Source organism: Phyllostomus discolor, chromosome 3 (genome assembly GCF_004126475.2).
Source record: "Phyllostomus discolor isolate MPI-MPIP mPhyDis1 chromosome 3, mPhyDis1.pri.v3, whole genome shotgun sequence".
Classification (NCBI taxonomy): domain Eukaryota; kingdom Metazoa; phylum Chordata; class Mammalia; order Chiroptera; family Phyllostomidae; genus Phyllostomus; species Phyllostomus discolor.
This window is the reverse complement of record NC_040905.2, coordinates 148,210,929-148,236,707: the sequence shown is the minus strand read 5'-3', so window position 1 is coordinate 148,236,707 and position 25,779 is coordinate 148,210,929. Positions and strand designations below refer to the sequence as shown.

The 25,779-nt window shown below is 37.0% G+C and overlaps 1 protein-coding gene and 2 pseudogenes across 1 annotated transcript in view; 2 read left to right on the top strand and 1 right to left on the bottom strand.

Moving 5' to 3' along the window:
• MLLT3 (MLLT3 super elongation complex subunit) overlaps nucleotides 1–25,779 on the bottom strand; it is a 273,770-nt gene that overhangs the window by 41,973 nt on the left and 206,018 nt on the right.
• On the top strand, nucleotides 9,594–11,042 carry LOC114504771 (annotated as a pseudogene).
• LOC114505280 lies at nucleotides 22,947–24,471 on the top strand (annotated as a pseudogene).

Below are 25,779 nucleotides of genomic sequence, written 5' to 3'. Positions count from 1 at the left end.
TAATTATATTAGTATCAACACTATAAGCAAATTAAGGTTTCTTCCCATGTCACGGAGTTCTGATAAATATCAATTCCTTGGTTTACTGAATCCTGAAGATCAAAAGGCCCTGCATATGGCACTAATAAATCAAAGAGAGTCATCAAATCTCCAGTCTGTTTTCTTTGGCTAAAACTGCAAAGTTTTACTCACAGAGCCTTATTTACTCCTAAAAATTCTCTGCCAAACCAAATTTAGCTCACCAAGAGGACAGAAAATATAGCATTCCCCAGCTGCACCCTCCTGGGGCTTTTGAAGTTCAGGGATACTATTGTGTGGTGGTCTGGAATATCTGGTCTTTTCCTCTCCATTGCTTTTTTAGATTTCATTATCAACTAAAAATTCACCTGGAAAATAAAAATGTAATCTCTAGAGTCAGACTGGAAAGTTGCAAAGTACTTTTATTTATTAGTGAAACCTACCATGATTAAAGGCACTAAATGAAGATCTCTGGGTTATTCACACATACATACCAAAAATAAATTTTTAAAAACAATCTTACAGAAATTTTCCTCACTCTACTTAAATACCAATAGGAATTCCTAGCCCTGGCTGGCGTAGCTCAGTGGATTGAGCGCAGGTTGAGAACCAAAGCATCGCAGGTTCAATTCCCAATCAGGGTACATGCCTGGGTTGCAGGTCACAGCCTCCAGCAACCACACATTGATGTTTCTCTCTCTCTCTCCCTCCCTTCCCTCTCTAAAGATAAATGGATAAAATCTTTTTTTTTTTTAAAGAATTCCTGATGGTGGGAATTCTGCTAAGATATTTATAGTCTAAATAATCACTTTCTGATAAAACTGCCTAAACTTTGTGTGATGGCAGTGTTATTTGAAAGAGAAAGGGCTTGGAAAAAATAAGCAGGATGAAAGCCCAGGAAAAATTCCACTTTCAGCTGGTTTCTCTAACAAGGATTTTCTGATGGACTAACCATTCTGTTCCATAGTATTTCCAGTCTTGAAAGAACTGTACAAATGAGGGCTGGGATTGTGTGTTCTACTATTTCTTTATACAACCATTCTCACTTTTCAAAAATGTTTACATAACTATGTTGGAAATACATAAACAAAAGTAACAAAATTTAGTTTCTTGGCTCAACAGAGACCATCCTAAAGCAGTAAGAAATACTCCCTTTTCTTTTCCAAAAGGAATTCAGAAAGGCTTAATAAGTTGCCCTAATAAGCTGAAATCTCACCTAATAACTCAATATTCAATTTCTTAATCTTGACACTACTGACATTTTAGACTGGATAATTCTTTGTTGTAAGGGTTATCCTGTGTATGGTAGGATATTTAGCACCATTCCTGGCTTCTGCCCACTGGATGCTAGTATAAGTAGCACCCCTGCTCCTCACCATACACATGCCCAGATGATGAAAATTAAAAATGTCTCCAGACATTGCCAAATATCTCAGGGACACAGGGACACTGGAGAGAAGACAAAATCACCCCAGGTCAAAAGCCACTAGTCTAGGCTAATATTTTCTTTAGAAGTCACCTATAGGCATTTCATATAATCATGTACCACTAATTGGCACAGCATTCCATCTCAATAAAGTTCTAATTCTGAGACTACCATGAAATGACATTTGATCTGACAAGATACATTTTGATGTTCTCTCTTCTGGTACTGATGAAAAGATGCACTTTAGAGGAAACTAGAATCTCTTTCTTTAGTGAGCTGACCTGTCACTCCACTACAGCCAGCAGGATACCATTGCTGTCCTTTAGGTTGAAGCCAAATTCGCACTTCCAGTTGGTATTGCCATTTCTGTATTTCATATACAGAACAAGTACAGATGCATGCCACTTGGTGAACACAGTCTAAAAAGCACTGTGTGGAGACACACATTTTACATAATGTTATCTAAAATAAGAAAGTTTGCAGTTAGAATAAGAGTGGGAAGAAGGATCATTCAAACACCTCTCTTGTGAGTAGTCCCAAGCCTACTGCCTTGGAAGCCAGTAAGTCTTGCCAGTTAGCCTCTGAAATTTGTTTTGTGCTTTCCTTTTTCTTAGCTATAGCTTTGCTAAAGAAAGGACAAGAAGGACTTGATCCGGTTCCTGTCATCAAGATTTGTTTAGAGGCCAAATCACTGGAGTAATGAAGCTTGCAGGAGTGGACAAAGCCTATTAATAGAAGCTTCCAGCTGCCACAGACATCACTGGAGGTGACAGACCCCATTCCATGGAAGCCCCAAGCTCTATTCTTAAAGATGTGCTTAATGATACAGCCAAAGAAATATATGACCACATAGAATATTCCAGACTTCAGAGAATTTCCAGCAAGAAATGTCAACTGCTTTTTATGGCTATAAATATTGGCCACTCTGCTCCTACGGTAACAGCCATGATATTTTCTGGATATATATAAAATTCCAAACAGTTCTGAACTGAACTTAGATAATGAATTTTATAACGAGCGCTGTTATATCCTAATAGCCATTGCTCCCCACCATACAAATTCTGCTTCTAATGGTCTAAATATAGTAAGATGCTTTTTATGTGCTTTTTATCACTGATAATTCTACTATTCTATTTTTATTTTGCTTTGTGTATGAGTTATTTGACTGCTTCTATTATTAGCCGCTTTTCTCTACAATCCCACTATCATGGGTGTCCAACCCACAGCCTGCAGGCCACATGTGGCCCAGGATGTCTATGAGTGCAGCCCAACACAAAATTGTAAACTTATTTAAAACCTTTTTATTGCTCATCAGCTTTCATTAGTGTTTGTGTATTTAATGTGTGGCCCAAGACAACTGTTCTTCCAATGTGGCCCAGAGACACCAAAAGGTTGAACACCTCTAGATAAAGATGAGGATGAGGACAGAAAGTAAGATTTACTTTAGAACTTCTATAGTAGGAGTTGGCAACCTTTTACTGCAAAGGCCTCACAGTAACTTTAGACTTCACAGGCTATATAGCTACTCAGTTTTGACCTTTAGTGTGAAAACAGCCACAGACAATATGTAAAAATGGGCATGGCTGTGTTCCAATAAAACTTTATTTACAAAAGCCAGCAAAACACCAGATTTGGTCTAATGGCTACAGTTAGCCGATCCCCACCCCTAGTGATACTTAGTACAACTTCATGGTTATAATGGATCAAGCCAAATTTTTCTCATTTAATTTACCATACTATTTATCTTGGACTACTTCTGTTTATGCATACAACATACTTTAATTTCTTTTTTAAAAAGATAAATAATATGGTAAATTAAATTAGAAAAAAAAAGACTTAATGACCTCATTCACTAGCTATGTGGTTTTCAGTTCCTTTTAGACATCTGTCCTATGGCAACTAAACAGTTTTCCCTCATGAAAGAGCAATATTCTGGCCTCGTTGTCCAAGTTTCTCAGAGTTACTGTGGAAGACATAACTGTGATATATTATCCTGAAGAGTGAGTTTCCATGCCAATTATATTTGTGAATGTGTACAACTAAAAGTCTCATCAATAAAATAACTACTCTTTACTAGATAAACAGCTAGTTCCTCTAACATATCAACATCTTTAAAAAGGCAGTTGGAAAAAAGTTACAAACAAAATTCCAAAGCCACTGTAATCCCCTACAGAAGGCCTATCCAAAGGTCACTCATTTAGGACGAGCAACTCATTAACTGTGTGTGTATGTATGTGTATGTGTGTGTGTATATAATACAAATATACAATGACAGTACATTTTTGGAAACAAAAACACAGGACCCTGTATGCTTAATGCATATAAATATGACTAAAAGAACAAAAATAATGACCAAATAAAGAAACCACCACAATAAATTAGGCAAAAGACGTGGACAGACATAATAACTTATATGAAATCCATGAACATAGAGTGTAAAAAAACATATACAAACAGCTACATTGTATATGATTTCATTTGCATAAAACTTAAAAACAGGCAAAACCAGTGTATGTTCAGGGTAGTAGTTACCTTTGGAAATAAGGGGTAGTGACTGGGAGAAAGCGATGGGAGGTTCTAGGGTGCAAAGGAAGTTCTATATCTTTTTTCCTCATTTTGTTGGCTTCACTGAAGTATAATTGACAAATAAAATTGTACAATATTCAAAGTGTGTACTGTGATGACCCAATACACATACACATTTGTATATACATGATGAAAATACTCCCATATCATTTCTTGTTTTTAACCTAATTTATCATTTTAAGAGTTGCATAATTTATATAACCACAATGCTTTACTCAATATGTATGTATTGGATAAAGACTTTCTACATGTCAGACATTGAGCTAGATTCTGGGAATAAATAGTGAGTGGGATGGACTTTTTTTTCAAAAAGAAAGAAAATGGACAGAAAATATGAGTACATACCTCACCAAAGAAGATATACAGATAGCAAATAAGCATATGACAAGATGCTCAACATCATTTTACATCAAGAATTTCAAGTTAAAACAAATTAACACATTAAAACAACGATAGATACTATTGCATGCCTATTAAAATGGTTAAAAAATTTTAAAACTGACAATACTAAATACTGACAAGGATGTGGAGTAACAAAAACCCTCATTCACTGATGGAATAAAAGAAAAATGGTACAGCCATTTTGGAAGACAGTTTGGTAGTTTACAGAAAAACTTAATACAGTCTCACCATACAGCCCAGCCATCATTCTCCTAGGTATTTTACTCAGTTGATTTGTAAACTTATGTCCATAAAAAATCTGAATGTGAGTGTTTATAGGAGATTTATTCATCAGCAACAAAAACTAAAAGCTATCAAATGTCTTACAGTAGACTGATGGATAAATTATGTTATATCTATACAATAGAATATTACTCAGCAACAAAAGGAAATGAGTTATCATCCACAAAACACATGTAGAAACCTTAATGCATATTGCTAAATGAAAAAACTCAAAGTCTAAAAAGACTATACACTGTATAATTCCTATTACATGACATTATAGAAAAATAAAATAAAATAGGTTAAGTTTTAGATATCTGGAAGTTCAAGTTCTGTAAACAGAAATATAGAACTGGTTTATGAAAATCCATGTTTAATTCTCACCTGGAAGAAATTTCCCACACTAGAATTTTAACCAAATTGATGCTTGTGTAAATCTCAAAACAAAAAGGTAGATCAGGTGTGGATAAGTTAGAAAATTTGTAAGTGACTACTTCTTTTGAATACTTATTCTAATAAACAACAAAACTGAACAGTCAGCTAAGAAGCAAAATCAAACATTGATAAAGAAGACGATAGAATTTTTCCGTCTTTAAAGAAAGATGTTTTTCCCCAAAGAAGCTCCCATTGAAGAGCAATGATAAGAAAATTATTAAAAACAGACTTCAAATTTAAAAAATTTCCATACTTTCCTAAATAGCTGTGTAACTATACGAGAGTGATCCCCACCAGCAATAAAGACATCAGTGGTGGCACATGTCTCCCTTGTTTTTTGTACTGAGGATACCTAGATGATTGTCTTGGTTGGAGAAAAATAAACCCCCTCCCACAACTTCTATCAAAATTCTTTAAACTTTCTCAAGATGCTCAGAAAAATTAGAAAAATTATACCAACAAGAATGTCAGGGACTGAATGCCGCTACAGGATCAGAAAGCAATGTTCCATCTGTAACACATTATGTGAGACTAGGATTATTCACAATAGCAGAAAGTGAAAGAAATCCAAATCTCCATCAACTGCAGAGATATGTAAAATGTGGTATACCCACACAATAAAATATTCTTCAGCCATAAAATGAAATGAAGTTCTGGTACATGCTACAAAACTGATGAGCCTTGAAAATATCATGCTAAGTTAAAGAAGCCTATCACAAAAGACATTGTATTATGTGATTCCATTAATATGAATTGTCCAGAATAGGCAAATCTATAGACACAGAAAGTAGATTAGTGGATAGTTGGGGCTACAGAAGATGTAATTGAAAGATGATAACTAAAGGGTATGAGGTTTATTTTAAAGGCAATGAAAATATTCTAAAATTGATTGTGGTAATGTCTGTACAACTCTGTGAATATACTAAAAACCACTGAATTATACTTTAAATGAGTGAATTGTAGGTGTGTAAATTGTATCTCAATAAAGTTGCTTTTAGAAAACTATACTGAACCCTGGTCTGGTAGCTCAGTTGATTAGAGCATTGTCTCAATATGCCAAGGTTGCAGGTTCAATCCCTGGTCAGGGCACAGACAAGAATCAACCAATGAATGCATAAACAAGTATAACAACAAACAGTGTTTTTCTCTCTCTCTTTCTCTCCCTCCCTCTTTCCCTCCCCCTTTCGCCTTTCCTCTAAAAATCAATGAATAGAAATTTTTTTAAAAACTGTTTTAAAAAATAAAGAAAAAAAGAAAACTATACTGAATATATATGGACATATATATGGAATATATATATATAAAGACTGAAGACTATAAATATGTGTAGTGCCCCCTTTTTTATGCTAACAGGTAGGCTTGAAATAACTATTTAATTACCTGATAAAATAATGCTAATTGAGTATTAATCACTGAATAGGAATAGGTCAGTATATTTTAAAACCACAGAAAATTAGAGTAACAGGCAACAGTGTCAACCCAAACCTGAGCTATACTTATAACTGACATTGCCAATGCTTAAACATAAAATAAATTGATTTCTGATTATTTGATGCTTTACTTGAAAGTGTTTCATCATTAATAAGAGTTATCATTCCTGCAAAGTTTCGCATCTAAAAAAGATTTTTAGTCACTCTAATTTTCCTTGAAAACAACTCCATCAAATCATGTACTGCCCTCATCCCTCTTCTTTCCAGATGAGGAAAATGACTCATACACAGTCTGTGGAATTTTCACCAGTACAACATAGCACAGAGCTAGCTGCAGTCCCATACAGGCTTCTGGCTGCGGGCTGAGAGATCAAACAGAGGGAATCAACCTCCCCTGCCCCAAAGAAGAGGAATGGGTTGAGGGAAGGCAGCTCTTCCAGAATTAATATCAAGATTTCAAGTATTTGCCACCCGCAGAGTGGTGGGGGTGGGGGGACAGAAATTCTTCCAACCTGAACACAAAATAAGATGCCAGCTGTGCAACACAAGAGGATGGTGAACAATTTTAAAGAATCCAGCTATACTTCCTCCTACCTAGACACTGAGTGTACTGGTGACCTGGCTCTGAGAGAATTAGCAGTTGAAGGCCTTGGGGTAGGGGGTGGGGCAGATAAGGAGGGAAATAATTTAACTCAACACCCCTAATAGGTAAGTTTGGGGTCCACAAAGAGGATGCCACCTCCTTGTCTGGGTATATAACTCTACCACCTGGAGGAAAGAACTACTCTACTCAGAACACATAATCAGTTCTAACCATCCTCTATCACTGTGAGATAACACTTTTGCTGGGAGTTACCATTATTCACAAAGTGTTAGACATTAGCACTAAAATATACTTGTGATAAACATGGAAAGTACTTTTAATTTCTTCCTCAGAAAAAGGTAAAAAAAAAAACAAGGAATAAAATATTAGGTAGAGAGTTTGGAGACAAAGGAGAAAAGTAGAGACAAAGTCTTGGCTTATGTCCATCTTTTTTTTTAATGGGCCTTTTAAAAAATAATAAGCTGTGTCCTAATTTTTTTTCCAGGTTGGGGGGCTGCAGTCCAAAGTGACCAATATGAGAGAAGGGCAGGCGAAAGAAAGGTCCCGCAAGAGTTATGAAAGGCTATAATCTCCCCAAGTTCACTGGTCACCACCTGTGAAGCTAATAGTTGGAGGAACCAACCCAGAGTGTCTCCCAAAGCAGCAGATGGATCAAATGAATTAGTCAATACCCTTCCCAGGATGCTGGGCATAAAACATTTTGGAGGGAAGGTAGTTAAGCAGTGAATCCTGCCGAAACAAACCTGACATCTGCTTAATCTTCTCGCTTGGACTCCAACACCATAGTGGGTATTTCAAATGGATAACAATGCGAAAGCTGCACGTGGACTTCTCTTTCATTATCATTTTTTCAAATGCTAAATGTCATCTACTTAAGGATCTTATCTTGGCTCCCTGCCCTGGCAGAAGGCACAATTTTTCTGCTAATAAGAGCCTAGAGGCTTTACAAGACCATGGGAGTTTTCAAAAATATTCCTACATATTCATAATAGTCAAATTAATAGGTCTGATGCCAGATTTAAAGTGGCGTTTTAAGGGTAGCTTTAAAAGGTACTAATGGGGTACCTTTAAAGCTAAAACATGCAGCTATGAATCTAATGCAGAACTGTGCTGCCTTTTGATTTTGGCTATGTGTTCCCTATTCTGTAATGAACTACCCAGAACAAGTTTGGCATTTTCCTCCCCTGAAGAAAAATTTGGCATTTAGTGAAGAAATTTGGGTTAAACACCTTTTAAATGTCCTCTGTAACAATTAAAATCTTTTCCTTTGACTTACTGGCATGCCTCACAACCACACACAATGAAAATACAATAAATCTTCCCTGTGTGGTACATTACATGTCCTTCGATTGATTTAAAAATGCTAGGCAGGTCTGCATTTTTATAGGCTTTTGGCTACTATAACACCATCAAAAGTAGTGACAGCTGAGCAGCAGGTAAACAAAGTATAAGCAGACCTCAGCAATGTTGTGAGTTCAGTTACAGACCCCTGTAATCAAATGAGTATTACGAAAAAGGAAGTCATAATTTTTTTGCTGGTGGAGGGTCTTTCTTGCCTTTAATTTGTAAAAAAGGCAACATCTATGAAATGGAATAATGTGAGCACAATAAAACAATATGCCTGTTTAGAAAAACCACTAACTATACTTCAGAATCTTCTGACCTCTTGGTTAGGACACACATAGTCTTGTTGTCTGAGAAAACAGAGTCCTCACCTTCAAAATTCACAATCCTAACCACAAGACAAGATGAATCATACTGGGCAAAAGTTAACTAACACATCCACAAAGCATCCACAATGGCAATTTCACATGAAAGTAGAATAAAATCTATCAACTAAGAAGGATAAAATGCTTACTATAGACTGTGTTCTAAGTACTTTTTTTTAGATAAAGTCATCACTTTAACATCTTTTGAGCAGTATTTTAAAATTTGGAAAGTCCTTTACACGTATAATCCTAACAATCTGAGGTGAGCATTATTACTAGGATCCCCATTTTATCAAAAAGTGTGTGTGTGTGTGTGTGTGTGTGTGTGTGTGTGTGTTGCCCTGGCTGGTGTGACTCAGCGGACTGAGAGCTCACCTACAAACTGAAAGGTCCCTGGTTTGATTCAACTCTAGGTTAGGGGACATACCTGGGTTGAGGGCCAGGTCCACAGTTAGGGGTATGAGAGGCAACAGACTGATGTGTCTCTCCCTTTCTCCCTCCCTTCCTGTCTCTCTAAACATAAATAAATGAAATCTTTAAAAAAATTTAAATAAATAAAATAAAATGGATGTGGAGGAAGTAGTTTAAAAATATTCAGGTTTTACTAGCATTTCCTAACTGTGTCAGGTACTGTTTGCTACTCATCTGAGTCACGAAGTTTTAGGAGATATTATTCACAACTCACAGATTATAAAATCAAGGCTCAAAGAGGTTAACTATTTTGTCCCAGATCACAAAGTCAGTACAACTGTCAGAACTGGAGATTTTTTCCCAGGTCTCAAGATCCTTTCTGGGACATCTTTTTCACTTGGTTTATAAAATTACATTCTCTTTTTGAGGAAGTCACAGTTGCAGCTGCAGCTCACCGCTGTTCTGCCCACTTCTGGCTCACTGCCGTTTGCTCTGGCCGAGGAACAAGTCAGTCAGGAAGACATGTCACTGCAACGGCTTTTAAAGATACCGGAAAGACACCCCTGGAAACAGAGGTGGCGATTCACCCAATTAGAATTATTCTAACCAGCCGGAAGGTAAAGTCTTTGAAGAAGGTGTGTGCTGACTTGATCAGGCACACAAAGGAAAATGAATCTCAAAGTGAAAGGACCAGTTTGGATGCCTACCAAGACCCTGAGAATCACTACAAGAAAAACCCGCTGCGGGGAGGGTTCTAAGACTTGGGATCAATTTCAGATGAGGATCCACAAGTGACTCATTGACTTGCACAGCCCCTCTGAGATTGTTAGGCAGATTACCTCCATCAGTATTGAGCCAGGAGTTGAAGTGGAAGTCACCACTGCAGATGCCTTAATCAATCTTTTCAATAAATTGACTATCAGTTGTCAAAAAAGTAAAATAAAATAAATACAATTGCATGGTTTGTGTTCCACACCAAAATATAAATGATACACTCTCCTTGGTCCAACACACTAGGATTACAAGCAGATTTCTGTGTCCAGAATACATTTACATGAGCATACTGCTAAAGAGAAATGTTGGTGGGTGTGGGTGGTACTAAAGCTGACTGAACCTATAAACTCATTTAGATGACACTGCAAGAGGTGAGATATGAACAAGACTGTCATTGATACAATGGAATAATGGAAGAAAGGAGAGATACCTGTTGTCGAAGTAACAGGCTCATCCTAACTCAAGGATCAAGGGGAAATAGTACCAGAATTATGCGTGAGGAGAAGTCAAGAGTTTTGGCTAGTGAGCATATGTCATGTGGAAGATGCTAGAACGAGGGGAAAGAAAACACATACACACACCCCTTTGGAAATTTTACTCAAAAGTTTATAAATATACATTAGTCAACCAATCTTTTGATGTAGATCTAGGAGTTTTCTCTTTGAGTGTAGTCTGTAAGTCTTTTACATAAACTTCATTCAATGCATTATCTATGATCACCATCTATGAGCAAGAAGCCAGAGACTTGCAAAGCTATTAGAATGCCGTGTCATTCTAGGTTCTTATGATTTTTCCTCTTCGGGTTTCACGCCTAATTTGAGGAATAATTTTTTCCAGGGATTCCAACTTATCACAATGGGAGGTTGAATCTTAGTTTTCACAGAACCAATTAATTAATGTGATTATAAGGAGAATTGACATACATGTTTCGGAACAACTATATTGAGTTCATAATGAGTGTACTATTCAACCTGTAGGAGCAGAAGTGCACAGGATGAGAGCACCCACCAGAGGTGGGCAACAGCGAACATGCTTTATAGGGAAATGGAGAGCAGTTATCAGCACAGGCCAATCAGTTGAGCTTCTCTGGCTGCAGCTTGTGCAGGGGCTCATAAGGGCTGGGGAGAAGGGCAGCTGTTCAGAACCCACCAACATGTAAATTCCAACTTAGGGAATCCTCAGAACTGAAGACATGAGGGAATCCATCAATTTATAAGTTTTAGGCTACTTTAATAAAGTTTCAAAGCACATGTGCTGGAGTGTTATCTTTTCATAAGATATTTGCATAAATATTTTTTCCCAAATGATGGCTGCTTTCTTCAGTTCATTTTTTCTCCTAATAGATTCAACCTCCCATTGTGATAAATTATCTTGGTTATAATTTTAGGTTTATAATCTAATCATGATTCTTTAAAAATCACCCTTAGAAATGCTAAGGGTGATTTAGCATTTGTTAGAAATGTTATACTAACAGCCTCCAGTTAGTATAATTCAATATACATTTGAGTATAATTAAGTATGTATTTGAAAACTGACTAATATCATAGTTCTTTAGGAGAACTAACTGTATCCTTCACATCTTGTTTCTCTCAGTCTGTTAGTGTTCAGTATAACTTTTTTTTAAATAATGCTAGCCCCTTGTGGTTAAAAACTTTTTTCATTCATTCTTCCACATATACAATAAACATTATTGCATGGTTGCAGATACTCAAATGCAATGATATAATAAATATTTTAACAACCAAATTAAGGTTTTTAATTGGAAGCTAATCTGTTATAATTATGCAACCCGAGGAAACAGAAGAGGGAAAAATAGTTCCTTTTATACAATATACAAGTGGTATTTTACCAGTTCCAATAATTTCAAGAACACATAAACATTAGAGGAAATATAATCATATTTTACAATCACAGACAGCAAAAACAAGGTGGTCGTATAGCTTTCATGTTATCACGCCACTGCACAGCCTCTATAGGAAATAGAGAGGCAGATATTTCTTTCACTTCAACATCCTGTTATTGAAATTTCTCTGAAAACCATTTGCTTTTTTAAAATACAGAAGCAAATGTTTGGATTTTAGACTCTCACATTCCTCTGCTGTCTTGATAAAAGATTAATTTGTGGTCCTTGCCTCCCCTTTGTTATTTTTATGGTTTAATATTCTACATGGTAGAATAAGTTTTTTAAAAAAATCTCAGGTAGCTTTGTGGGAGTGTTTGATAGCTCCACACTTCTTGGCTAGCTTATGTAGTCTAACACAAGGGCAAGGGCTGCAAAGGTAGGTAAAGTGCAATCCAATGCATACAACTTGCTTACTTTGGCTGCCAATTTATTCCAGAATCTTGTTCTGTGAAGTTATCTGTACACAGGTGGCCTATACCCTGAACAATGTGCCTCTGAGAGGACCAAGACTTGTCTTATTTATATGGTGAGTTCTCCCATTCCTTGCAGTCTGTCTACTTCAGGTGAGGGGCTAGAAATCACACTGGTAGATTATTCAGATATATTTATAGTTGAGACTCCTCAGGATACAGAAACTTCTCAACTATAAATAGCTAAATCACTTAAGAGGAGTCTTAACTAGAAATGCATAAATACATACATATATATATTTTTATGTATATAAAAAATAAATCTTTGCACTATTTAAACATTTGCTGAGCACCAATTAAATGCCAGGCATAGTGTAAAAAGCTGAGAAATCAGACAATTAAGAGACCATATCTGCCCTGAAGATATCCCACTGATTAGGGGAAAAATACTTTAATATGAGAGAATAACAACTATAATCAAAGTATACATGCATTGTTAATGGAGGGAGCATAAAGGAGGGGCAGGAGTTAATTTAGGTAGGGCAGATTATATAGAAAAGCTTCAAAGAAATGGTGACCCCTTAACCAGGTCATTAAGGACCAAGGTCATTTTACTACTGAAATAGCAGCATAGAATGGTCAAGGAACCAAAGATTGCTAAGATTTTAGGATCACTAAAGTATAGGGAGAGTTAAAAAAAGAGGGAGAGGGAAAAGGTCAGATTAAAGAAGTCTTAAAACAATGCTTTAATAAAACATTGGTCATTGTTGAAGGAGGTTAGGGAACAAAATCCCTTCTTCTGCAAACTGGTAAAAAAAAAGGAAGAGGGGGGTACTGAGGGAGAATCATGCACAATGTTTTATTTTTCCTTTACAATTGGCATTTTTTCTTTAGTTACACAAAAGACAGAGAAAGAGTTTCTCGTCATTGGTGAAATCTGGCTGATAAATTACGAAAAAAAGGATGAAACGAAAATACCACCAATCCACAACCCCTAATGATTCATACATAGAGGCATCATGAGTGCTACCCACTCTCTCTCTCTCTCTCTCTCTCTTACACACACACACACACACACACACACACACAGAATAACCTTATCTTACAGGCCTCCTGATGGAAGAACACAACTCTACCCATAAAATTGTCTTGCTCCAAACCAAAACTTAAATCTGGCCATGCCTCTAATTTATAGAAAATATACCACAAGTGTCCCAGGTTCGATTCCCAGCCAGGGTACATTCCTGGGTTGCAGGCCATAACCCCCAGCAACTGCACATTGACCATTGACGCTTCTCTCTCTCTCTCTCCCTCTCTCTTTCCCTTCCCGCCCTAGAAATAAATAAATAAAATCTTAAAAAAAAAGAAAGAAAATACACCACAAAGATACTATCAGCAAAATTCAAACTGAGAATTATATGACAACTAATTTTTTTCTTCACACTTTAATGTGAAAAAAGAAAGATGAGGGAGAACCTATATATCACAAATTTGAAAGATAATTTTACAAACAGCAAGATGGACCTAATTTAGATCCTGATTCATTCAAACTGTAAAAACAAAAAGAAAATTTATGACATTTTGATTCTACTGGAAATTTGCCCAGAAATTTGACATTAAGAATTATTAATTTGTTCAGATGTGATAATGATTCTTCAGTTATGTTTCTAAAAAGCCCTTATCTTTTATTCATATCAAGATATCTATGTGTGAATAATAAGACACCTTGTATTATATTGAAAATTATATTGGGAGAAGAGTAGATGGTGCTATAGTTGAGACAAGGTTGGCCATCAGTTAATATGTTGAGCCCTGGCTGGTATGGCTCAGTTGGTTGGAGCACTGTCCCATGAACTAAAAGTCTGTGGGTTCAATTCTCGATTGGGATGCATGCTTGGGTTGTGGGTTTTGTCCCATGGCTCATGGGAGAGGCAACCGATTGATATGTCTCTCTCACATTGATGTTTGTCTCCCTCATACTCTCCTTCCCTTCCCCTTTCTCAGAACTAATAAGCATGTCCTCAGGTGAGGATAAAAAAAATAAATAAAATTTTAAAAAGCCTTCTTTATTAAGAAAAATAATAATTATGAAAACTGAGTTATGGGAAAATTGGGGGAATCATTATACTATTCTGCATATTTTGTGTATATTTGAAATTCTCCAAAATAAGAGATTACAAAAAGACAAAAAGCAAGGCTAGAGAGAATTTGGTGTTTAGTCCATCTGGTATCTGAGGTTTTGTAATAATAAAATGCTTTATAAATATGGCTACATTAAAGATAGTATTTTGAAAATGACCGATAACACCATGTTAGCTTGTTGTTTAATATTCTTTGCATATTTCCTTTCATAATTTGTATTTTGCATAGGTATATGGAAAAGGGCCTGGGAAAAAGAAGAGACAAGAAACAGGTAATAGGTGATTGTCCAGGAGAAGATTATATAATAGAAAAGGAGACTAGTGATGGCCAGCTTACAAGTGGTGCAAAAGGATCAGCTGGCAAAGGGGACTGGTGGAGAGCTCTTAACGACATCAGGTAGGTATAACAGAGCCAAGAAATAGAAGAGAAAAGCAAACTAAAGGTGCCAGAAAGGTAAAATCAAGTGCTCAGAAAATGATTTCTACATTTGGAATCTGGAAGGCACTGGTGACCTTTTCCAGTGATAGTTTTAAGAATAGTTTCCAAGAGCAAAAGCCAGACCACAGTTGGTTGAGGAATAAGGGAGCTTTTGAGATGTCTGTCAGTGGAGGGAAAGAAAATGAGGAAACTAGAGTCTGAAGAGCATAAGGGTTAATTGAAAAGTTGGAAGTGGGTATATGTGTGAGCAGCTGGCTGTTTGGTGTAAAGGTTATCTTGGTACATATGTAGAGAGACTCGGGAACAACTCAGGACACAGAGGCGGATACTGAAGATACTGAAGGGTAAGTGAGAGAAGAACTCAGATTTCATCTGTTAAGAATATCAGCTTGTCCAAGGAAGGCTTCATTTATATTGTAGGTTTCATAAGTTCTTTCCGTGTTTTTATTATTAAGCAATATTAAGACGTTTGATTCCCCAGATACCTAGATGTGTCATTTTCTGTTTTGCATAATGATCCCTCCCCTAAATATATATAGCCATGATTATTCTGCTTGGCAATTTCCCAGAGACAATCAAGGACCAGGAACCAAGTCTACCAAAATGTTTGCCAATTAATCTCCGTACTATCCACCGAGACTTACACCCTACCCTCACCTTAGACATGACATGAGGCTTTCAGGTACAATTCTGCTGAGGAGATGAAATGTAACATTTGTTTATTCAACAAGGTGGCACAGACTAAGAGGTGGAGCCAAGAGGTGACACAAGCCTTGTGTCTAATGGATATAAACAACTTATTAGGAACCACCTTAAAATGTTCAAGTGGCAAAGAGTTTGGGAAAGATATGAGGGAATATGAAGGATTGGAAACAATAATGGCACCCCAATTGGCAACCTGCATCCTAGGGCCTTTTCAGGGGGCAGGGAATGAGAACTTCATGATCTTGGGCAAGCTGTAAAATTTGGCCTCAAGCTCTCCTCTACAGAATGCAAGTTGTTAGAGGAAGTTTCTGAACTCTTTCTGCTTTAAAAATCCCATGATTTTCTTAATCATGAAGTAAGTGCTGTATTAAAGATAGTTGTTCACGGTTTCTAAACTTTGTCTGAAATCTTTAAGGTTTTCTAAAGAAGAAGTAAGACAACAATTATTTATACAATGAGGATAAGGAGATGGGCAGCATGGGAGACACCACCTGTTTCCTTCAAACCCTGGTTTTTGAGGAGTAAACAATGAGACTCATTGGTTGTATTACACAAAACAAGGAGGAAGATGCGTGGCTTATGGGATGTGTTGCTGGACAATGAAGGCAAACGTGATTATGCAAGAGAAGTGAGACCCTGACCTAAGATTATCAGATAAGCTAGCACTCTCAAATGCCCCATCACAAGATCAGCAACAAGTTTGACGTTCGCCTTTAATTAAAACAAAACTGGAAAATAATGAGAAAGAGGAAGAGAGTACTTTATACTACTGAAATTGTATTAGGTCACCTTTAAGTAGAATTTGTCAGACACAAACATTTTAAACTTTCAGCAAGATTCTGCTTTCATTACCAGTTTAATGTAAGGTTAGGTCAAATGGAAAATGACATTTTAGAAACATGTTGCAAGATTAAAAAAAATATAGATATATATACTGTGGCCATGGATTATAAATTGCTAAATTCCTAAACAGCAGCTTTGTCTCTCCAATCTTTACAAGAACACCTACCAATATCACATTTTCACAGACTATAATTAGTGGACAAGTGGTAAGTGTTTGTCTGTGATATAATTAATATTATTGCTTGAATGAATACCTGAGTAGCAGTCCACATCTGTAATCTCATCATTAGAATTAAAATCCACATTTTACAGTACATCATCAGTAAACTGAACCTGTCTAGTCTTTTGATTCCAAGTGTATGCTCTGGGACCGTGGCGTAGAGTCTAGACTAGACCATCCATCCCTACTAGGCCCAGGAAGATAATTTATTAGTCAAGTATGGCTAGGTTCCAGAAAAAGGGAGCCCTACACTCCTTATAGCCTTCATAAGGACAACCTTTAGATAAGGGGAGTTCTTCCAATAACTCTGTCCATGTCCTTGCCCCTAGTATGAGGTATGAAACACTCTAGTAAGACAGTACACTAGTGAACAAGTGCCCATGGACAGACTCTGAAGTACTACAGCTTTCTGATACATTCAGCAGTTTTTCTTACTAGAAAATGATCAGCATTTTGGACACCACACCAGGTGATATTCTCGCAACTATAATTCATAGCCAAGTATCCAAATTTTGGGGTTAGTTCTTATTTCTTATTTTCCTCCTTTCACTGAACTGTGGCACTATTACCAGAAGAAGCCAGATGGTGAGAAAAGTTAATGTTGCTAATTAGATTTTTCTTGAAAAGGTTTAATCAGTACCACAGTGGTTTTAATTTGATGTGATTTCTCTCTTCAAGGAGGTTTAATTGGTGGTATGGTACAAAAGAACACAGGCTTTGGTCATTACCTGGATTCAAATTCTGGCTCTGCCACTTCCACATCTATAAGATGGGGACAAAACTATCTCATGCATTGAATGGATTACATAAGAGGATATAGAATAAAAGGGTCCAGGGCAATCCTAGTCTGGAGTAGAGTTCAATAGGCTTTCTTCATCCCTGATAAATCAATTTGATAAATTAACTGAAGGGCTTCATGTATAAGATCTCCCTTCATTTTCAGTAAGGACAGTACACACTTGCCTGAATTTGCCATCAGTCCTTTTTTTTTTTCAAGTTGTTTCCTCAGATCAAGAATCCCTTCTCCTATCCACCTGGCCCTTATCTACACTGATTCCAGCCTTCCTTTTTTCAAAGTTCAGCCTAGTTTTGTACCATCTCTACCACCTAATACAGTGTTTATATATAGAAGTACCTACTGCATGAATATTTTCAAATGTCATTGAACATCATTAAAATATTCAAAGAATATTAAAAATAAACACGTTTAGAAGGAAACATTTGTAGTTACTCAAAATGACAATGATAGTTTATCATATTAAAAAAATAGAAGGACCACAAAATAAAGCAAGGGTCAACAATTTAACTTTTAAAAAACAATACTATGATTCTAAACACTGAGGCCTCAAACCAGGACACTTTAGTAATTATTTCATTTATTTATTTAAAGTACCATCTTAAGACCTCATACATACATTTTCTTTCCATGACTTAGAAAGGCAAGAAAATTATTTTCTCTGTATCACCAATTCTAAATATCTCTCCCTATCTCAGTACCACACCCACCTCCATCCTCTATGTTTTCTGAATTCAAAGGCAAAATCTATTGTCTCCTAACACTTTAATAAATGCTTTTCCATTTTCTCCTGCCTAATAGAAGGATCTTCGACTTTATCTGGGAACATCTCACTGTGCAGTCAACTTTGGTGACCCAGAGAAGCCTCATAGGGGTGATTTTTCTTTGTGGGCCTTGACACTGCCTTGGAAGTCTATAGTCATAAATTGTTACCCACTGAGAACAATCTCTCAAACTTAGTTAAATAATTACACAGACATCAAAAGAAAACCATCCTCTCTCTGCCTATATTGTTGCATTATCTTGTCTCCTAATTCACAGAGAGAACAGCCTACATTTTGAATATTGTAAAGAGAGTAAAAATGAAATTACAAAATATAACTAGAAGACTCAAAAAGAAGGAATCTTCAAACTGGAGGACACCATTTGTTATTTGGTGGCACCTTCTGGGAAAGCTTGATATTGCAGCTCAGCTCTGTTAAACATAAATTCCCATGCAAAACCAGGCGGGAAAAATTCTGGGAGCAGGGAAATCGTGTTGATGACATATTAAAAACAATGTGAAATCCAGATCCATGAGGCTCTGTTTTATTTTAAGCAAGTATGAATGAGAAGTTAGAGGTTCCTGGATGTTTCACAGCTCTTCCCTCAATTGCAGCTGTGGATGACAAATCCAGCTATGAGGAAAACCCATCACCTCCTGAATGAAGGCTCTAGGTAAAACCTAGATCTACCCAAACCAATAGGTAGATCAGAGTAAGATGATTCACAAATGGGACAAGAATATATCAAAGGCTTTCTCACCAGTGACACCAATTTCATGATGCCATCTCTGCAACTGTAAGATGAATTCATGGGAAAATAAAATTTGCTTCACCCCAAAACTCCTCTTCAGGGCATTCCCTACCATGGATCAAATTTTGGCTCTACCACTTTAAACATGGCAACCATGCTCATGTTTCTTAACTTTGGAGCCTCAGTTTCGTGGCTTAAAGGGGTTAAATCAAATCAGGTGATTAGAATGAGAACTAGCACATAGAAAGCACTCAAGGAAAGTGCAGCTGGAACTGTAAGGTATCCCTATGGCATGGTAAATCTAGTTGTGCAAAATCATGTTGAGTCACATCTTTGACTTCGGGTATAAAGATGACAGATGGGACAATTACATAAAGATCATGTGGTCTAGACTAAGAAATAATAATGTATTGAATAGGCAAAGCAGCTCTTTTAAAGGAGGCTCATGGAAATTATTGCGAGAAAAACAATTCAATTCAAATAAGTAAAAATGCCAAGTTTGGGCAATTACTGATGACAACCAACTGTACAATGACAGAGTCTCCTGTCTATTCATGGCCCTCAGCTAAGGCTTCTAAGGAATTATTTAATTTAAAAACTGACTTAATCTTTATTGTATTTTTCCATTGCTACTTACTCCCCTATGCCCCCTTCCCCCGAGCAATCACTACACTGTCGTGCATGGCTATGAGTCCTTTTCCCTTCTTGCTCAGTCCCTCCACCCTCTAATCTCCCCCCACCCACTAGCCGTCATCCTGGGGGTATAAAGGGACTAAATGGTAATGGTAAAAAAATACATTAAAGATTAAATTTAAAAAAATAAAAACAGAAAAAAAGTAAGTTCATATGTCATATTGTTAATTATTGGAGGATCCAGGTAAAGGCTAAGTGGCAGTTTCACTACACAACTCTTGCAATTTTTCCACAAGTTTGAAATGTTTTCAAAGTAAAAAAGAGTTCCTAATAAAAAAAAAATAAATAAAAACTGAGAAAACATTTGGGTTTAGTATGGTGCCCAAACAAGGAAGAAAAAAATCCTCTAACTCTGTTAAAGAAATGTTTTTAATTGCTTCAAATCTGTTTTTTTTTATTTTAATCATTGTTCAAGTACAGTTTTCTCCCCCCTCCCATTCCAGCCCATCCACCCAACCCTCCCCCCTTCCCCCCATTACCCCCCACCTCAAATCTGTTTTTTAAAATAAGCCAGAAATGTGGCTGAATAAAGGAACAGTTCATTGGCTTGAACTCATCACCTTCTTCTGATTATATCTAACAAAAAACCCACAAAAAACAGCAAGATCAGGTGAAATTTCTCTATGAACCCAACGAAGGTAACTTTCTTCCGATTGTTTTACTTAATGCTCCACGTTGAGGTGGATCTACCAGAGGAAGAATTGCAACTCTTCAGGTATTTTTACCTCCAGTTATAAAATACAAAGAACAGGAGTTCCAGAATAAGAGCCCCCCTTGGAGAGCCAGGGCAGCCCTTTAATAAATGGCCTCTCCAGCTGCTCACTCACCATACTTACAGACTTTACAGCTCTTGCATGTGCTGGAATTACAAGTCATTAAAAAGCCACTTTGAAAACACAATAAAGACCTTCTTCCCTGACTGCCACAACCTTCCATCATATAAAACCTAAGGCCAATGCTTCAACAGCAAGACATTTACTGCTAACTCCAGACAGTTTTAAGCAGGGCAAGGAACAGGGTGGGGTTGGAGGAAATGAGGCACAACAAAAGAAGGGAAGTTTCTTTTTCATTCTCCTGCCTTTTTTTTTTCTTTTTAAAAGAGACTTCTGCTAAGGTGGTTTGAAGTCTTTATCTTGTATCTGAACTACCACCTTACCCTTGGAAAAAAATGTTCCCATCTGGGGAGTTTTTGTCTTTCTCCCTCAAGAAGATTTTTATCCACAAAAGCAATTTGGTAAGCCAAAACTATCAAAAGACATAATTAAAATCTCATGTCTCACACTGCAGATTGAAGTATGAAACATTTTACCAAATGTAATATGCCCATTTTCAAGAAAAGATAATTAAAACTTTCAACTTCTGCACTTTTAAATTATGATTAAATTTCTACAAAGCAAGGCAAAAAAGTCAAGGCAATGATAAGGAAATTACTACCATAACCAAATCCAATCATAAATGGTTATTTCAATTTTCTTTTACTGTTTTTCCCCTCCTTCCCTGCTATGAATACCAAACTCCCTCATATCACAAAACAAGATCAACTCAATAGAGAAGCAGAGTTATATGAAAAACAAAAACTAAGAAATTACAAGAGGAGTCAAAGATATATGGGTTCTTTTTCATTATAAGTAAAGTTTAAACAGGTTAATACAAACCACAATTACAAACTTTTGGTTGCTATTGATACACTCAGATCCTTACTCTTTCCTAAGCTTCTAGTTAACACTGTCACTAGTGAGTACAGTCACTTTCCATAAATGACCACTATGGCCACAAAATGATAAATTCCTAAACCAAGAATAACTTTATTCTAATGGGAATTATCTAGGTTTTTGAGTGCAAAATTTTCTTAATACTAACATTTACATACATAGCAAAAACATGCCTTTATCGTGTTTTCTGAGTTTGCTAAATGCTCATCCACCAGAAAACAATCCTTTTGCCTCCTTGTCTGCCCTCCCACCTGACCTCCCAAATTCTGCAAGGGAAAATTACTAATGGACTTTCATGTGATAATATCAGGTTTTTTACAAAATAAGAAACATTTCAGGAATTACAAAATATATTTTAAAATTACTTTCAGTCATATTAATAGTAACCCAAAGATAAAATGTCTTAGTAATTTTTTTAACTGTAACAGCAATTTTAAAAACATAAAAAACTACCAAGTTCCTGCTCAATACAGTGATAAATATGTTCTTGTCCTTTATCTCATTTAATTATAAAGCTAAAAAATACTTGGAAACATTGGCTTAACTTTTAATTTAAAACTTAGAATCTTTGCAAGAAACAAGAGCTGATAAAGATGTGGACAAAAGGAAACCCTTGTGAACTGTTGCTGAGATTATAAATTGGTGTAGCCACTATGGAAAGCAGTATGAGGTTCTGCAAAAAAATTAAAACAGAACTACCATATAATTCAGCAATTTCAGTTTTGGGCATTTATTCAAAGAAAACAAAAACATGAATTTAAAAGGATGTATGTACCTCTATGTTCATTGAAGCATTATTTACAGTAGCCATGCTATGGAAACAATCTAGGTAACCACTGACAGATGAATGAATAAAGAAGATGTGGTATGTATATGTGTATACACACACACACACACACACACACAATGTAATTATTATTCAGACATAGAAAAGAATGAAATGGAAATAGGGTATGTGGCAACAATTGATAAAAGGTACAAGAACTGTCAACAGGAAGTAAGACCCCCACCCCCACCAGATTTATGGCTTAAAACCAGCAGAAAGCATCTCAATCCAACATGATGACTAGATAACCCCTAGCCTCATTATAGTTCATTGCAATACATTAACATGCTAAATGATACATCCTGTACTGCAGTGATCCAAAAGGAAGGCCCACAAAAGAACACAAAATAACCAACTGAGCTCCTCTGAGAAATCTCCACCCCTTTCCTGGGAAGATCCCAAATATTCCTTCCCTATATTGAATACCCTACCACCCCATTAATGAATCTCAATAAAGGAAGCAAATTCTGCCAAAGGGGGCTCTGTCTGTAGAGAAGCCTACTCCCTTGTCTCACCACTTCACAAATAAACTCACTTTCACTTTAAACTCTATGCTGGCTTTCATCTGAATTCTCTCCTGCACAAAGCCAAGGACCCACAATGGGTGGTTTACCCTCAAGTCCCCAACTCCTGGAAGCCTGCATCAAAATCTTGGCATTTGCAGTCAGAATCATCTGTACTGCAAGGAAAAGTTCCTGCTGATTTCCCAGTGGGCAGTGTCAAGATGGTGAAGCTGTTCACAGGAAACCTGCCCCGGGAGGCTACAGAGCAGGAGACGGCACGCTTTTCAAGCAGTACAGGAAGCTGCTGGAATGTGACATCATTAAGAACTACAGCTTTCTGTTCATAGAGGATAAGGAAGCAGCAGAGGATGCCATATGCAACCTACACCATTACGAGCTGCACAGGGTGAATCTCAATGTGGAAGCCAGCAACAATAAGAGCAAAATCCCCACAAAGTTGCATGTGAACAACATCAGTCCCACTTGTACCAGCAAAGAGCTTCAGGCCAAGTTTGAGGAGTAGTCTGGTTATGAATATGACATCTGAAAGATTATGCCTTCATACCCATGGAGTGGGCTGAGGATGTGGTGGAGGCCATCAAGGGCCCTGCCAGCACAGTTTCATGGCAAACAAACGCACGTGTAGTTGTCCACCAGCTGGCTTAGGACTGCACCCAGGATGGGAGACCAGAGTGCTGCTACCAGTGTGGGAAAGGTGGATACTGGTTCAAAGAATGTTCAATAGATCATTTGGGAGAGTAGCTGACTTTATCGAGCACTATAATGAGCAATATGAAGTAGTGCATACAACCTTACACCATGAGCTATGGGGATTCATCGTATTATAATAATGCTTACTGAGTGCTTCATGCCTACCACAGCACTCCTTGCTGCCTGGTCCTATGAGACAGTGGCAGCTGCAGCTGCCTCTGCATATAGTTACACAGAGCAGACCCTATCCTAGCTGCCCCACAAGTCCAGAACCCAGGCTGCTGCTGTTACTGCAGCTTCTATTTCATATTATGGGCTGGATCGGAGCTCCCTGTGTTGCACTACAGCACCTGTCCGCACTGTTGGAGAGGACTATGGTTTTGGGCATGATGGTCAGCTCTCTCAAGCTTCGGCAGCTGCACAAACTCCTGGTACAACATGGCCTGATGAGAGCAAGAACAGTATGTGGGTCGGGCGTGGTATTCAGCCTTTTAAAGCTTGAGGTAGGATGTGCGTGGGCTGAAATTCTGAGCTGTGGTTGTGCATGGGAATACATCCATCATGGTAGCCGGTCTCTAGGACGTTTTTGGCTCTGTGTTTAATCCTTCATAAACCTCGGACCTTAATATACCTTGCTAAATTCTGACCACTTCTTCCTTTTCTCTCTCCTGCTTGTTTACCTGTCCTTCAATATTTCTGTAGCTTCCCATTCCTGTTCTGTTCTCCTAGCAGAAGTCCTTGTGTGCAGAAACTGTGGTGGGGCCTAGGCCACTTCCACGCCTCCTGCTTCCAGTGGGTGCTGGATTTGGGAATCACCCTGGTGAAAGTGTCCCTGCTTCTGAGTCTTTGGCCCAAAAGCCTGTGGCAGGTGGACACAGAGTTGGATCATTCTTTTTTCTTTCCAGTGAAATAAATGGTATTTCAACTTAGATTTAAAAAATCTTGCCATTTGTGGCAACAATGGATGGACCTAGAGGGTATTATGCTAAGTGAAATAAACCAGAGAAAGATAAATATTTATTTCACTGATATGTGGAATCTTAAAAACTGAACAAACAAAACACACAGATGCATAGATACACAGAATAAACTCATAGCTGCCAGAGAGTTAGGCAGTGGGGAGGGGGGATGGGCCAAATGGAAGGGCATTAAGAGGTACAAAGTTATGGTTATAACACAAATAAGGCACAGGGATATGATATACAGCATTGGGAATACAGTCAATAATGTTGCAATAACTTTGTATGGTGATAGATGGTTTCTAGACTTCTCATGTGATCACTTCATAAAACATATATAAATGTGAAATCACTGTTGTCCACCGGAAGCTAATATAATATAGTATATCAACTATTCTTTAATTAAAAGGAGCTTTACATTCTGGAGTAAAAATTTTTTAAAAACCTTGGAGCCTTTGTCCTGTGTTTTTCCACAGGACACATGTAACACATGAATATCAATATCTCAAGACAAAATTCAGAGCAACATGACACATATTCCAAGTACCTTTTCCCCTTTAAAACATATAAGCCACACATTTAAAAAAGATAGAATTCTGTAGTATTTTTGAATATCAAAAAAATATTTCAATGCTTTAGGTAGGTTATAAAGGTTTCTAGAAGCCAAATCATACATAATAATTGCTAATTCACATTTTTACATTACTGTACTAAGTGCTTTACTCAGATTGACTATTTTCACAATAATCTTAAAAATTTGGATCATTCCAAATTTATAATTTTCATTTAATTCTATTATAATCTCCATTTCACACACAAATGCCAAACACTAGGAAACAGAGAAGGTCAAATTGTTTGCCCAAGATCACACATAGAGGTGAGATTCAAATCACAGTCCACATGTCTGATACCAGAGTACAGGCTCCTAACTTGGTTCTTTGAGTACCTGACACCTGACTGTCTATTTACATACATACCTACCTACCTACCTACCTACCTACCTAAACACTCACCAACAGATACATGATCCCCCAAAACCATGCAGGCATACGAACCATGAATGTACTTTTCCTTTTTCCATCCTCATTTACCAAGTATATAAAAATATGATCAACAACAACAAACAACTCTAAGTTTCCTAATCCATCTCAATAGCAGTGATTTTTATTTTTATGTAAAACATGAATCTAGTTTATAAAAAAAATCTTCTTTAAAAAGTTCTTCCTTTTAATTGTAACTAACTTGTACCAAAGCAAAATGTTTTCTTTACAGACATACCAGGTAAAGAATCTTGCCCCAGCCCTTCCTAATTCTTCATACTCTCCAATTATTTTTTTCTTTCTTTCT